Consider the following 13,789-nt stretch of genomic DNA (forward strand, 5'->3'; position numbering starts at 1 on the left):
CAAAGCACATTTGGAATGTGAAATTATTGTACCTAATTACAATTAAGATACTACCGTATATGTAAAGAATCAGTTATGCAGGGCAAGTATTGAGAACATACGTTGATTTTCAGATTCACTTAACTCAGTTGAGTGTCTGTCTAGGTAAAAGTACATCTACTAGAGTAAAGCAATGATCAATGTTATGTTTCTCCATAAATGGGACAAAGTTACTTTGCCAGATCTCAACTTCATTAGAGGAACTAAAGCAAAAGCCGTTTTAATGATCAATGGAAATAAAATATTATATGGTAATAACACTGAATTTTTTTAAAAAATATTCATTATTGGAATAAAAATCTGTTTTCTTTCTTCTTCTACAAGTTATTTGATATTGTCATTTACTGTGTATCCTATTACAAATTCTGTGATTTTTCTTCAATAAACAGTTATATATCACAATTTGTATTGCCACATGTTGTTTTCCCTATTGCTAACTTGTGAGCACAACTTCATGCATTCTTTGGTAGCGGAAAACATTATTAAAGGGTTAAATTCCAATCCTGATATAATCCTGAATGTTTTAAATTGATTGAAACTTGTCACAGAGGTTTATTTTGAAAGCACTAATACTTTTAGCACTCTCCACTCCTTTCAATAGTATTTTAGACCCATTAACATCTTTAAGAGCTGCCTTTCTCAACGTAAACAAAAACAAAAATTGTTGAAAAAACTCAGCAGGTCTGGCAGCAACACAATCAGAGTTAGCATTTTGGGTCAAATTACCCTTTCTTAAAATTGGGTCATTCCACCCGAAATGTTAACTCTGATTTTTGTTTCTGATTTACAGCAGCTGCAGTTTTTTTTTCAGTTTTTCTCAACCTACATTTGATAGGACTCATCTGAGAGGTAGACCTGATCTGGGATTGCTGAAAAAAAAAGGATCTAGGATTTTAGTCTACCACAGTCCATTGATTTCAACATTCATTCAAGCCATAGGAATTAAGAGGAGGATTAGGCATTTCAGACCTCCTTCAACATACAATAGGATTGTAACTGTTCTGATGTGGTTTCAACTCCATTTTCCTTTCTGCTTCCAATGACCTCAACTCCTTTGTTCACGAGTCATAGTGTCCTATTGCACAGAAATACACCCTTCAGTCCGACCAGTCAATGCCAAACGTCATCCCAAACGAAACTAGTCCCAATTGTCTGCCCTAGGCCATATCCCTCCAAACCTTTCCTATTCATGTGCTTATCCAAATATCCCCATAGCCACCACTTCCTCAGGAAGTTCATTCCACACATGAACCACCCTCTATGTAAAATATTTGTCCCTCATGTCTTTTTATAAATGTCTCTCCTCTTACCTTCAAAATATGCCCCCAAGTCTTGAAATCCCCCTTTCTAGAGAAAAGACACCTAACATTAACCCTATCTATACCCCTCATGAATTTACAAACTTCTATAAGGTCACCTCTCAACCTTCTATACTCCAGTGAAAGAAGTCCCAGCCCATCCAGCCTTTCTTTACAAATCAAACCTTCCATAACTGGCAACATCCTGGTAAATCTTTTCTGAATACATTCCAGCTTATTAAGAGATAACAAGGTGTAGAGCTGGATGAACACAGCAGGCCAAGCAGCATCAGAGGAGAAGGAAAGATAACTTTTCGGGTTTGGATCTTTCTTCCGAAATGGGGGAGAAGAAGGGGATTCTGAAATAAATAGAGAGAGAGGGAGAGGTGGGTGGGAGATTGATAAAGGAGCAGAAAGGTGGAGAGGAGATGGGCAGGTCAAGGAGGCAGGGACGAGGCTGGTAGGTAGGAGGTGGGGTGGGGGTTCAGATGGGAGGAGCAGATAGGTGGGAGAAAAGACGGACAGGTCGGGGAGACGGGGATGAGCTGGGCTGGTTTTGGGATGCGGTAGGGGGCAGAGAGATTTTTAAGCTTGTGAAGTCCCCATTGATACCATTGGGTTGCAGGGTTCCCAAGTGAAATATGAGTTGCTGTTTCTGCAACCTTCAGGTGGCATCATTGTGGCACTGCAGGCTCGGGATGGACATGTCATCAGAAGAGTGGGAGTTGAAATAGTTCACAATTGGGAGATGTGGTCATTTGTCACGAACCAAGTGTAGGTGTTCCACAAAGCGGTCTCCATGCCTCTGCTTGATTTCCCTGATGTAGAAGAGGCCACATTGGGAACAGCGGATACAGTATACAACTTTAGCAGATATGCAGGTGAACATCTGTTTAATGTGGAAGGTCTTCTTGGGGCCTGGTATGGGGTGACGGAGGAGGTGTAGGGGCAGGTGTAGCACTTCCTACGGTTACAGGGAAAAGTGTCGGGGTGGTGGTGGGGCTAGTGGGAAGTGGGAAGCAGACAAGGGAGTCACGGAGAGAGTGGTCCCTCCAGAAGGCAAATAACGGTGGGCAGGGAAAAATGCCCTTGGTAGTGGGGTCAGATTGCAGGTGACAGAAGTGCCAGAGGATGATGTGTTGCATCCAGAGGTTGGTGGGGTGGTACGTGAGGACAAGGGGGTTCTGTCTTTGTTGTTATTGTGGGGAGGGGGTGTGAGGGATGAATTGTGGGAAATGTGAGAGATGCGGTCAGGGGTGTTTTTCTACCACTGTGGAGGGGAAGTTGTGGTCCTTGAAAAATGAGGATATCTGGGATGTCGGGGAGTGGAATGTTTCAACCCGGGAGCAGATGCAGTGGAGGCTAAGGAATTGGGAATAGGGGATGGCATTCTTGCTGGAAGGTGGGTGGGAGGATGTGTATTCTAGGTAACTGTGGGACCTGGTGGGCTTGAAATAGATATCAGTTTCCAGGTGGATGCCAGAGATGGAAACAGAGAGGTCCAGGAAGGAGAGAGAAGTGTCAGAGATGATCCAGGTGAACTTAAGGTTGGGGTATAAGATGTTAGTAAAATGGATGAACCGTTTGAGCTCCTCGTAACGGAGGAAGAGGTGGGGGATGGGACCAGTGTAGCTTTGGAAGAGGGACTGTTCCATGTATCCTACAACGAGGCTGGCATAGCTTGGGCCCATGCGGGTACCCGTGGCCACTTCCTTTGTCTGTAGGAAGTGGGAGGAATGGAAGGAGAAGTTGTTAAGGGTGAGGATGAGTTCAGCTAACCAGATAAGGGTGTCAGTGGAGGGGGACTGGTTGGGCCTGCAGGACGGGAAGAAGCAGAGGGCCTTTAGGCCATCTGCAAGGGGAATACAAGTATGTAGAGATTGGACATCCATGGTGAAGATGAGGTGTTGGGGACCAGGGAATTGGAAGTTTTGGAGGAGGTGGAGGGTGTGAGTGGTGTCATGGACATAGGTGGGGAGTTCCTGGACTGGGGGGAGAAAATGGAGTCGAGGTAGGTGGAGGTGATAATGGGAACTGCAGATGCTGGAGAATCCAAGATAATAAAGTGTGAAGCTGGGTGAACACAGCAGGCCAAGCAGCATCTCAGGAGCACAAAAGCTGACACTTCATCAGAGAGGGGGATCGGGTGAGGGTTCTGGAATAAATAGGGAGAGAGGGGGAGGCGGACCGAAGATGGAGAGAAAAGAAGATAGGTGGAGAGGAGAGTATAGGTGGGGCGGTAGGGAGGAGATAGGTCAGTCCAGAGAAGACGGACAGGTCAAGGAGGTGGGATGATGTTAGTAGGTAGGAAATGGAATTGCGGCTTGGGGTAGGAGGAAGGGATGGGTGAGAGGAAGAACAGGTTAGGGAGGCAGAGACGGGCTGGGCTGGTTTTGGGATGCAGTGGGGGAAGGGGAAGAGCTGGGCTGGTAGTGTGGTGCAGTGGGGGGAGGGGACAAACTCGGCTGGTTTTGGGATGCAGTGGGGGAAGGGGAGATTTTGAAACTGGTGAAGTCCACATTGATACCATTGGGCTGCAGGGTTCCCAAGCGGAATACGAGTTGCTGTTCCTGCAATCTTCGGGTGGCATCATTGTGGCACTGCAGGAGGCCCATGATGGACATGTCATCTAAAGAATGGGAGGGGGAGTTGAAATGGTTCGCGACTGGGAGGTGCAGTTGTTTGTTGCGAACTGAGTGGAGGTGTTCTGCAAAGCGGTCCCCAAGCCTCCGCTTGGTTTCCCCAATGTAGAGGAGGCCACAGCGGGTACAATGGATGCAGTATACCACATTGGCAGATGTGCAGGTGAACCTCTGCTTAATATGGAAAGTCATCTTGGGGCCTGGGATAGGGGTGAGGGAGGAGGTGTGGGGGCGAGTGTAGCACTTCCTGCGGTTGCAGGGGAAGGTGCTGGGTGTGGTGGGGTTGGAGGGCAGTGTGGAGTGAACAAGGGAGTCACAGAGAGAGTGGTCTCTCCGGAAAGCAGACAAGGGTGGAGATGGAAAAATATCTTGGGTAGTGGGGTCGGATTGTAGATGGCGCAAGTGTCGGAGGATGATGCGTTGTATCCGGAGATTGGTGGGGTGGTGTGTGAGAACGACGGAGATCATCTTTGGGCGGTTGTGGCGGGGGCGGGGTGTGAGGGATTTGTTGCGGGAAATGCGGGAGATGTGGTCAACGGCGTTCTCGACCACTGTGGGGGGAAAGTTGTGGTCCTTGAAGAACTTGGACATCTCAGATATGCGGGAGTGGAATGCCTCATCGTGGGAGCAGATGCGGCGGAGGCGGAGGAATTGGGAATAGGGGATGGAATTTTTGCAGGAGGGTGGGTGGGAGGAGGTGTATTCTAGGTAGCTGTGGGAGTCGGTGGGCTTCAAATGGACATCAGTTACAAGCTGGTTGCCTGAGATGGAGACTGAGGGGTCCAGGAAGGTGAGGGATGTGCTGGAGATGACCCAGATGAACTGACAGTTGGGGTGGAAGGTGTTGGTGAAGTGGATGAACTGTTTGAGCTCCTCTGGGGAGCAAGAGGCGGCGCCGATACTGTCATCAATATAACGGAGGAAGAGGTGGGGTTTGGGGCCTGTGTAGGTGTGGAAGAGGGACTGTTCCACGTAACCTACAAAGAGGCAGGCATAACTGGTGCCCATGCGGGTGCCCATTATCTCCCCTTCCCCCACCGCATCCCAAAACCAGCCCAGTTCGTCCCCTCCCCCCACTGCACCACACAACCAGCCCAGCTCTTCCCCTCCCCCTACCGCATCCCAAAACCAGCCCAGCCCGTCTCTGCCTCCCTAACCTGTTCTTCCTCTCACCCATCCCTTCCTCCTACCCCAAGCCGCACCTCCATTTCCTACCTACTAACCTCATCCCACCTCCTTGACCTGTCCGTCTTCCCTGGACTGACCTATCCCCTCCCTACCTCCCCACCTATACTCTCCTCTCCACCTATCTTCTTTTCTCTCCATCTTCGGTCCGCCTCCCCCTCTCTCCCTATTTATTCCAGAACCTTCACCCCATCCCCCTCTCTGATGAAGGGTCTCGGCCCGAAACGTCAGCTTTTGTGCTCCTGAGATGCTGCTTGGCCTGCTGTGTTCATCCAGCCTCACATTTTATTATCTAGGCAAATGTGCTAAATGCTTTTTTAACCATCCTGTTTATATGTGATGTTAACTAACTCTGCCCAAATTTAATGTCACACCCCTATTACTTTCTATGGTAGAGAATTCCAGAAACAAAAAACTTCAATGAGAACAACGATTCTCCTCATCTCGATCATAAAACTTAGACCTCTTATTCTTAAGCTGTGTCCAGCAGTTTTAGTTTTGCCCACGTAAGGAATGACTCTCCCAGTACCTACCATATCACATCCCCTCAGGATTTCATATGATTATCCCTCATTCTTCTAAACTCCAATGGGGTGAAAAAAATTTGGAAACAGTGAGAGAGTAAGAAAATAATCTTTGAGCTGGTTAGCTAAATCTTGAAGTTGACATAATTGTTGTACATCATGCACACTCTAGTCTTCAGCTTGTGAAATTGAAAAACTGAAGCTGAATCTATATACCAGTGAAAACATCAGAGTTGGGAGGAAGGTTGGATAAGTGCTGAAAATGAAAGCAAGAGAGTTATGGAAATGACCAACAGAAGCATGGTTGCTGGTGTGGTTAGGTGGCCAGGGAGAATTGTATCTTACACAGAATTATACCAAAAATACAACTTGGCTATAAATCATTTGCCTCAACTGGTTGGTACTTGTTCCATGTGGGTATCTTGCTCTCATATTACCTTATTTCACTTTCAACCACATAGACATAAATGTTATGAACAAGAACAGAAACTGCTGGAAAAGCTCAGCAGGTCTAGAAACATCTATGGAAAGAAATCAGGGTTAACATTTAAGGTCGAGTGACCCTTCCTTAGAACTGTTCTAAGGAAGGGTTACTTGGCCCAAAATGTTAACTCTGATTTCTCTCCACAGACGCTACCAGGCCTGCTGAGCTTTTCTAGCAACTTCTGTTTTTGTTTCTGATTCACAGCATCCACGGTGCTTTTAGTTTTTACATATATGTTATCATAGCCACTACTTCAATCACAAATTCATTGAAAATGATCTAAAAAGAATATTGTAGTCCATCAGATAAGATATTATTCTGTGTGAAATAATGCTTGTAGACATCAGCGTTGTTTTCTAAACTTGAACTCACCAGGTCATCCATGAACTCCATATTTGGTCTACCAGCTACAGCTTGAATTGGTTTTCTTCCTCTTTCATAATCATTCATGACCGATAATCAAGTATTTCTGCTGATCATCGGCATATTGCTTTCAAACCACTATTTTAGAATGGTATTATAGGGCCACACTTGGATGAAGACTGTTCGTTTTCAGATGCACATGAAACAGTGGCAATAAAAGATAGAAAGCAAATCCTAATTGGATCCATGTGTATTAAACCTCCAAGATGATCTGAGAGGATGATTGACAACAATTGGATTGTATTAGTTTAGGAGTAACCACAGCCCAACTTGCAATCACATTTTAAACATGTTAATATTAACGTAATCAAGGGAGTAGATAATTCCAGTCTATCATAACATGAAAAGTTAGTTTCTAGGGAAGTGGAACTCTGCACTTGCATCCTAGCACACGTGCACAGATCAGCTTTGTGGCTAACTTCAGTACAACAATAAAACTCCAGATAATTCATTAAGTTTTGTATTCCAGTGATCGTGGCATAACTACAAAATTACTGTCATCTGCCCTATAATAACAACACAAAGCATCCCAAACTGCCTCACAAAAATAGTATCAAATAAGATTTGATACTTAGCTAGCAGATGATAGAAACAGGCTTTAAGAAGTGTCTTAAGGGAAATGAAAAAATGGGTAGAAACGCATACAGCTTTGAAATAGTCAGCTCCAGGGTTCACTTAGGGTTTCAGTAAAGGTTCCAGTTGCAGATTAACTGAGGAAGTATCAGGGTCAAGAGATGAAATGGAGGTGAATGTAAACAGTCTTCATGCTGGACACCAAGATTTAGTCTCAAACAGTTACCAGGGAGAGTGATGGAGGTAATGCCCAAGCAATTGAGTTAATGGTAGGGACCAAAGAAATGAAGTTTGGTCATCCCAATATTTAGAGGAAATTTCTGCTCATCTACTATTGGATATTAGGCAGACAATGACAAATCAGATAGTGGAAGGATAGGAGAGAGATGGAGATGGGAGAAAATTGTCTGTCACCCCTATATACTTCGAACCTGACATTGTGTGCTTACGTTTAATGTGACGTTAAAAATAGAAGATGTTAAATATAGATTCTTGGGACACTCCAGAGAAAGCAATAGGGTAGTGGGAACAGAAGCAATTTAAAGTGATTCTCTGGTTACAACAAGTTAAATAAAAATCGATGCAGCTGAATGCATTCTCACCCAAGTGAATAACAGAGGTGAGGGACTGAAGGAGTATGGCACAGACAACTGTGTTAACAGTCAAGAAGAATAAGGGAGGATTATCCCCGGTGTGGAGGGATTGTCTCATGAGCAACAGCTGAACAAATTGAGGCTTTACTCATCGAAATTTAGAAGAATGTGAGGTGATCTCATGAAACATGTAGGATCCTTAAGGGACTCAACAGGGTAAATGCTGAGATGTCTCCCCTATTGTGAAATTCTAGGACCAGAAGACATAGTTTAAGGGTGAAGAGGTGTCAGTTTTAGACAGAGATGAGATGAAATTTCTTCTGTCAGAGAGTTGTGAATCTTTAGAACTCTGGGGGCAAATGAATCAGGGTAGCCAGCGGTGGCCACGGAAAGCTAATCTGTGCATCCTCCCCGCCTGACCTCCCTGTTGGCTGATGCTTCCCTTCAAGATTGTGCAGCCTGGGTCTCCAACAATGCTGCTAGCTCAGGGTGGACGCAGGCCTCTGACACCCTCAGGCAGGATGCAACTCCAGTGTTGAGGATGTCAGCAGCTCACCAGACAGTGTTTATGTATCATATCGTGCTTGATTTAGTAACCATTTGTGCTGGGGATTAGACAGTTGGGCAACTTAAAAGTATGGTTGCCAAATAATTAGAGCAACGGACAATTTCTTAGTAAGGGGTCTCAATGCCTATAAAGCCTCAATATCCCTTGTCAGCCAGGGATCTCTAAACCTGCCAGCTTTTCCTTTCACCCTAACAGGGACATACTGTCCCTGGGCTCTTGACATCAATTGATATGCAATATCTTGAGCTGCCGCTCTAGAACTAAAACACAGATGTCCAGTAGCTGCAGTTGGAAACTTTCGGGTACACATGATCACCATGGACACTGAAGTGTATCCCCGTCTTACCACATCGCACCTGAGGAACATTCCACCAGACTAGACAAGGTGAGCCTTAACTCAAGTTCCAGAGAGAATATTCTCACTAGGCTACAGCTTTAAATTCATGCAGTGACCTAGAAAAGTTCAGTTTATTTTTAAAGTTTATTTTAGCCAGTGATTTTACCATCCAGTTTCTTGGAACAGATATTTTGTAACAATTAGACAAACCTGCCAAATCCATTGAGCAAAAACAAAGTTGCTAGAAAAGCTCAGCAGGTCTGGCAGCATCTGTGAAGGAAAAACCGGAGTTAACGTTTCAGGTCCGGTGACCCTTCCTCAGGTCTGAAGAAAAGAGATAATATATTTTCTCAATTATGGCAATGCATCACTCTGTACATAGCGGCCAAGTATTTTGTGCATTGTAAAAGTTTGTTTCACTCTGTTCAAGGTGTTATAGCAAATCCACTGTCTGGTTAGCACAGTATTGTTTAAACAGTTTGAGATTGAATTAGTAATTCCCCAAACCTGCTCCTTGTGACTAGCTGAAATATCTCACGATCTTTGTGTACTCACTCTGCAAGTCCAAATCCTGGTTCAGCCTGGCTTCAGAGAATTGCTAGCTGTCCTGAGACCCATGTTGTTCAGTCAACAGATGTCGAATGAAATAAATGCCGCTCTACCTAGGTGAGGTTATTTGCTTGCTGCTGTGTTTTCCATCACAATGAAAATGAAAAACGTGCTTCATTTAAAACAATGGCCCAATTTCATCGATTTTTGGAAGTGCATATGGATTCCGAATATCTTTGTGCTAAAACTGTTCCCAATCTTCCTGGTTTTATTGGTATTTATCTTAAATCCATGGTCTTTTGTTCCCAACTCAACAATGCATTCCTACCTGGCCTTCAGCTCAATAAAACAGCCTTAGGACTTCACATAAGCATGATTAAACATGCCAAAGGACCATGTAACTAGATATTAATGGTGATAACCAGTGCTCCTTAATGCTTTCCAAACTCACAGTTGCAGCCATCCACAAGGACCGGGGCAACAGATATAGGATATACTACCATCTGCAAGTTCCCTCCAAGCCATAGCCTCTGGCACTCATGAGTGCACTGTCGTAAGACAGTCTCTGCTGCAAAGGAAGACAGCAGGTTAAAAAGGTGCATGATTCACTGGCCTTTGGAATCCCTGGGGCTCTACTGGCCGCCTAAACATTCAACTTCTGTGTGCCCCTTGAAATGCCCTTCCAGCGGTATTAACCCTGGACTGTTATTCCAGAGACCTAGATAATGTTCTGGGGATCTGGGTTCAATCCTGTCATCACCCATAGTGGAACTTAAATTCAATAAAAATCTGAAATTAAGAGTCTAATAATATCCATGAAATTGTTGTCGATTGTTCGGAAAAATCCATCTGGTTCACTAAAGTCCTTTAGGGGAGGAAACTGCAATCCTTACCTGGTCTGGCCTACATGTGACTCCAAACCAACAACAATGTGGTTGACTCTTAACTGCCCTCTGGGCAATTAGGGATGGGCAATAAATGTTGCCTGGCCAGTGATGCCCTCATTCTATGAATGAATTAAGATTCCAGTGGTCAAACCTGTCAGGTAAAGTCTCCCAGTTGTCAATGTTCATGATATTCATATCTCACTTGTATATATCCATGAAGCTGAGGCGCACATTATTGTTCTATATTTCCTACTCAACTTGGACAAAACAATTTCCAACACAGTTGTTAGCCTGCAACCAGTTTCAATGTTATCACTCTGGCTTCCTGATTGTTGTAAGCACAGTATCGTAGATAGTGTCTTGAAGTACTTTCTATTTTGATTCTGTACTTTCATTGAGAATGCCCACCAGCATTCAAATTACGGAATTGTTGGTTTTATCAGGGCAGGCAGTATGGCTATCATTGATATGATCTCTACTTTGAATGTAAAAAGTATCCTAACTTTAATGCACATCAGGGAGCGATCTAGATTATACACCATTACATTGTCTGTAAAAAGCTTATAAGGACCACAGATTATAACTCTGGATAACTAATGATTATATTGAACTTTAATCAGCAATCCTTTTTGTTTAAAAATAACTTACAGTCAAGAGTTGACTGCAGATGTAAATCCTGCTAGAGAGAGAGATTTTGGAATGTCACGTTTAATGAGGCATGGAACCAGCATTGAAGGGAGAAAATGCACTACAAACTGCACTTTTAATCTTCTTAGAGTATCTCCAACTGTGAATGTGACAGAGAGGAAAATAAAGCCATCTAGGAGGGAAAAATATTTATGTTTTCCCTCTCTGAAGACTGTACAGGTTTGTGGGGTTAAAAGCAAATTTCAACCTTGTTCTGTGATGTGGCTTGACATCCTAGTGTGTGCACTAGTGAGCTATGAGGGTCACAGCTTTGAGAACAGCCATTTAAACATCCTTGCGCCAAAAGTAAAGAAAGGGAAAATGCTCTCTTTCACTCTGAACGTTGTCAGACTGCCCCTGCTGAAAGGAATCAGAATCAGAGTTTCAATCAACCTGCAAAATCAAGAATTTCAAAATCGACTGTTCAACTACCAATGGCAATGCTGCTGATAATATCCATTCAAAGATTGTAAGTCTAACCACCTGCTGGTCATGAACAATTCAGTGTGATCCATATAACCATTCTTTAAATTTGTTTCCTTTTGAAATAGCCTTTTATTTCCACACTATTTTGTGCACACTGTGCATTATAATTTATTCTCACATTTAGTAATGAATAAACTCTTTGTTAAGTCAGAAAAGCCTGGTTAAATTGACACGTTGGAACTGGAGAACACTTGAAAAATTTCCAAACAATGATGAAGCACGCCGCAGACAAACATGCCAAGGCCCAAACCTTTCAGCCTGGACACTATGTATTATTGTTCCTATCTCTATCAGGTAAACCCTTAAAGGCTTGACTTAGTGGCCTGTACAGATTAGTCATTAAGTTTAGGGAAGTGAATTGTCTGATTGAGCAGATAAGGCTGTGTACAAGTGATAAAGCAATATCACATCAAGAAGGGGACAAGCAGGATACAGACCACCCCATTGCCACCAACTTACTGGATGAGGCATGCAGTGGAGATGAATCGGAGGGAGTAATTGGTGAAGCCCACATTAAACCTCCTAATACCTAGCTAATTAATACAGAAATACTATCAAACTTAGTCTGCTTTTTCAAACACCTAGGTGAGGAACAGTGAACGTAATTAACCATGTTGCTCTGCTTGTAAGAGCTTATGCAGAGAAAAGTTTGGCTGCACCACCCTAGCTCTTAACAATTTGGGACAGGGTCTTCCCTTGCAACTGATAGAGCCTAGCAGCAGCCGAAGCTCCCCAGGTGTGCTTGTGTCCAAGGTAAATAGCTGCACGTCTGACAAGTTAATGCAACACTCAGAACTAACTCCTACCCAGCACCCTGGCTGGATGTTTGTCTAGACAGGGCTAAAACAGCCTACATTACCAATCTTAATTCACTGAAGGAGAACTTGACTGCAAGGCTTCCTTGGCTGCCTAGGCAAAGAAGATCTCTGCCTTTGTAACTCCAGACAAGTTATACCAGTGTTGAGTTATGTCATTCAGACTCCAGAATAGTCTAGCCACCTGCCAAAGATTGATGAACCAGAAAGCAGGCTTAACTAATTGAATTTTTATTCTAATTGGCCTTCTGGTGTACAGTGGTTCTTAATAAATACAATACAGCAAATAGGATGACCTTTTCCAATAAAATACTGTCAGTTGATCGCATGGTCAAATTTGTAAAGAATGAGTGTGCTAAGGCCCAAGTAATCAACTAGGACATATGGAATAAGAATGAGTACTGCAGGGGTGCAAAGGTAGAAGCATTGGAGCAGTTTCCCATTCCCTGCCAAATTATCTTGGTAATGTGTGGATTCTCCCAAAATATCATCCTGACAGACATACTACTGGACAAAAACAGGGGATGCAGGGACTGAAAAGTACCAAACTGCCTTTGAAAAGCTGAAGGCCATTTTAACAAATGAGCCTGTGCAGGTCCAATCTTTAAACAAGCATGTAAAGTTATTGACAAAAGTAGCATCAGGTTAGGGGATGTCCACCTTCAGGAAAACAAATCCAGAATAGATAGAATGATCAGGTACTCCTCCAAGGATCTAAACAAACGTTAGTGTTGGTAATGGCACAGAAGGAAACTCTTGGTCTCAATCAAAGTAGGGACCACATCAACGTTAGCCATACTGCCTGCCCTGATAAAACCAACAATTTCATTATTTGACTGCATAGGAGCTGTTGGGCTTTCTCAATGAAAGTAGTTCACAGGCAATCTGAGATATATGTCTTACTAACAAACAATTGACTGAATGATTCTTCAAAACCAGTTATGAGCGTTAAGGTTGATTATATTTTGAAGTTTTCCCACGATTTGAAACAACTGACATGTTTTACGAAAGTTCAGTATGAAGACCTGACCAGTAAAAATGCTTGTTTGTCAGGATTCTGTATTCTATATTCCCACGTGTCATGCCATCTGCATTTTACCTGCTACCCTAGACATCTCCTTACAACATCTGGATGGCTCCACTATTGGATGAACAACTGTCCACTCTTCTTCTGCAGGCCTGAGAGGATATTTCCACTCCCACGTCAGAATTTCATATTTAATACAATAACAAACTGAGGCCTTTTAGAAGTTTACAAAATAATGATGGATATAGATAGAGTTAATGGCAGAGATAATAAAGTGTGAAGCTGGATGAACACAGCAGGCCAAGCAGCATCTCAGGAGCACAAAAGCTGACATTTCAGGCCTAGACCCTTCATCAGAGAGGGGGATGGGGTGAGGGTTCTGGAATAAATAGGGAGAGAGGGGGAGGCGGACCGAAGATGGAGAGAAAAGAAGATAGGTGGAGAGAAGAGTATAGGTGGGGAGGTGGGGAGAGGATAGGTCAGTCCAGGGAAGATGGACAGGTCAAGGAGGTGGGATGACGTTAGTAGGTAGGAGATGGAGGTGCAGCTTGGGGTGGGAGGGAGGGATGGGTGAGAGGAAGAATAGGTTAGGGAGGCAGAGACGGGCTGGGCTGGTTTTGGGATGCAGTGGGTGGAGGGGACAAACTCGGCTGGTTTTGGGATACGGTGGGG

Source organism: Stegostoma tigrinum, chromosome 3 (genome assembly GCF_030684315.1).
Source record: "Stegostoma tigrinum isolate sSteTig4 chromosome 3, sSteTig4.hap1, whole genome shotgun sequence".
In the NCBI taxonomy this organism is placed as follows: domain Eukaryota; kingdom Metazoa; phylum Chordata; class Chondrichthyes; order Orectolobiformes; family Stegostomatidae; genus Stegostoma; species Stegostoma tigrinum.